The sequence below is a fragment of the Spinacia oleracea genome, chromosome 4, assembly GCF_020520425.1.
Source record: "Spinacia oleracea cultivar Varoflay chromosome 4, BTI_SOV_V1, whole genome shotgun sequence".
Classification (NCBI taxonomy): Eukaryota; Viridiplantae; Streptophyta; class Magnoliopsida; order Caryophyllales; family Amaranthaceae; genus Spinacia; species Spinacia oleracea.
The window spans coordinates 6,059,604-6,062,402 of NC_079490.1; the positions used below are offsets into that span (position 1 = coordinate 6,059,604).

Sequence of the window (2,799 nt, forward strand, 5' to 3'; positions counted from 1 at the left end):
TCATATAAAAAAGCAGAACAAGACAAGCTGATCAAAACAAAAACTGCAAAACTGGTACTCAATTTTTTATTATGTATAAATCGATGGACAATCAAATTTACCACCTACTTTGAAAATCAGTTAGCTCGTGCTCTTTAGAAAGAAGCATAACACCAGTTAAGACGTCAAAAAATCAGTACATGAACTCAAATGCAGAACATAAAATTCAGTTCAAAATCGAACTACTGGTCAAATCATAAACACCTACAAACAAGAGCTGAAAATGGAACAAACAAAACTAAAGGTACATGGCATGCTGAAAATGAAAATTTAATTTAAATTAGAGAGTACCAAACAATAGTCAATCTCTTTGGTCCTTAACCCCTGATACAACAAATACAGTAGTTAAATCTAAAAACAGGAATATCTTGCATGACAATCATCTCCTGAACTTTTTCATGCCCCAAATTATTTTACAAAAAAGGAGCTATGTTGTATATTGCACATAAATAATTAAGAAGTTCCAAGTCATGAGGTTTCATAACTAACCTAGTTAATGGGTGAATTCAGCATTTGATGATGGCTCGTAGTAGTTAGACGTTGCAGTGGTGTGTGACAACATTAGTAGTGCTTGGATAAGACACAAGTTTGGAGGAAACGCTTTTACTTGGTATAATCAATAAGGTTTAATAACATATCCCTTTCATTTATGGTACACTTCTGTAAATCCATGCAGTATAGTTTACTAAATTTTGCCGCAGAGAATGGATTTCCTGGTTTTGATCTTTTTCAAACATTTTATCAAAAACAAAATCTAAGTAAAGAATAAGAAAATGGTTAGCTAGCCCAGAACCAGAAAGCTACTACCTCGATTAATATAAACCATATCAAGGAACAATATGTTATGGTAAGTTTATCATGTACTCATTCATCCGCCCCCTAAAAATGTACGCTGTTAACATACAGTGTTACCTGCAATGTTTGCAGTCGAGAAGAAAGGCTAGACAAGGCTTCCCGATGGATAGAAGTGCCAGCATTCAGAACTCCTGTGGATATGGATGACCTGCATAAGACGGCTCAGCCTTGTGGATGACATTGATAGTGCACAATCCCCAAAGTAACAAGGATAAGCAAGTAGAAAGTCAAAAGCAGCCAAATATCAATGGAGCTCCTATCCAATTAAGCCTAATATATTGGGCATACCTGAAAGCTACTACCTCGACAAATTCTGCATCAACCTAAAGCGGCAGAATTAAATTAGCAAAAATTGGAGTCTTCTTCCATAGTAGAAAAATACTTTGTATATGATATCAAGAGACCACTTACTCCTGTCTCTTCCTTAACTTCTCCGATGGCTGCTGCACATATATCCTCTCTGTACATGGTAAAAATAACCTATAGAAACTTACAACATGCACAAGGCAACAATAAATTGGAAGTGGAGAGTGAAAGTCTCTTAGCAATATACCTCATCCACGATTCCAATAGGGATATTCCAGACACCTGTTCCTCGAAGTCTACCACTCTTTTCCCGTACTACAAGCATCTACAAACACCGGCTGATCAAGCTCAATTAAACTAGAAATACAAAGTAAAACATAGAAAATAAGCTATCTGGAATTCTGGATTACGACTAAGATGAGTGACTCTGTAGTTAGGCATTAAAACCAATTCGCAGGACAGTCAAATGCACTATATAGAATTAAAACACTGTAGTTGGGCATTAAAACTGATTTGCAAAACAGTCAAATGCGCTATACAGAATTAGAACACTGTAGTTGGGCAATAAAACTGATTTGCAGGACAGTAAAATGCGATGTACAGAATTATAGATATAGATCATTTTATGTAGAAGAATCTTAGGGGCAAGGAAAAACACTGCATACCTCTCTTTTCTCTGTTAAGACAATAGGACCAACTCCAACACGATGTGTAGCATTTGCAGGGAGTGTATTAATAGTTTCAGGAATCCAGTAAACCAGCATTAGATAACTTGGCTCTGCAAGATGATACCAAAAGCCTTCCTATAATCAACATAAGATGATTACAGAATGAAAGCTACAAATCCACAAAGTAGACTGGAAAGTTGATATCTTGTCGACTTCAGACTCAAAAGATATGCAGAACTAATCGATGTCAATCTAATTTCCTTTATTTGTGTTTCCCTGCTGTGGCATACCATGACCACAGTTTCAACAAGGTTTGCAAGTTCAATGGGAAGTTTTATCCACACACCCTTTTTGCCCTGCCAACACATAATGTGCATATGCATAAGCAATTAAAACAAGCTAGTCCGAAATGCAGTAACAACAACTATCATTCATGATTCATCAACTGTGATCTCAGTTCCTATCCAAACAGTTCGAACTCAAGACGGCCTAATAACTCAATCAATTCTTACACAACAGATGATAACTCAATCACTTAAAAAAAGTAGACAACCCAACCAGAGAGAAGAAAGCAACCAAAACCTAAAGATATAATTCTCTAAGTTCCCAGACTATTGGACTCGACCTTCGTCTGAGACTATTGGACTCACGTTTCCAGTGTCTACATCAAAAATTGAGTCTGTAGATCGGTGCCTCACCCATTCCAAGAAACTCTAGAAAAACAGTATTCAACAAACATGGAAAAACACTTTCAACATAAAACTGGAAAACCATTGAAATTTTAGAAATTCAGGGGAAATTGAAAACCGAATTCCATGGTTGAAATTGAAATTTTAGAAAACCGAATTCCATGGTTGAAATTGAAAATTTCAGGAAAAAGAACCTAACTTGTAGAAGAAATTACAAATTGAATTAAAAAATTGAATAAAGC

At 35.8% G+C, this 2,799-nt stretch overlaps 1 long non-coding RNA gene across 1 annotated transcript; it reads right to left on the reverse strand.

Annotated features, from left to right (window-relative positions):
* Positions 1 to 233: 233 nt before the first annotated feature.
* On the reverse strand, positions 234 to 2,219 carry LOC110784862 (uncharacterized). Its single transcript, XR_008920051.1, has 4 exons — positions 1,866 to 2,219; positions 1,448 to 1,525; positions 1,306 to 1,354; positions 234 to 1,217 (listed from the first exon to the last, which is right to left on the reverse strand). It is a non-coding gene; the product is annotated as an uncharacterized lncRNA (long non-coding RNA).
* Positions 2,220 to 2,799: the final 580 nt, after the last annotated feature.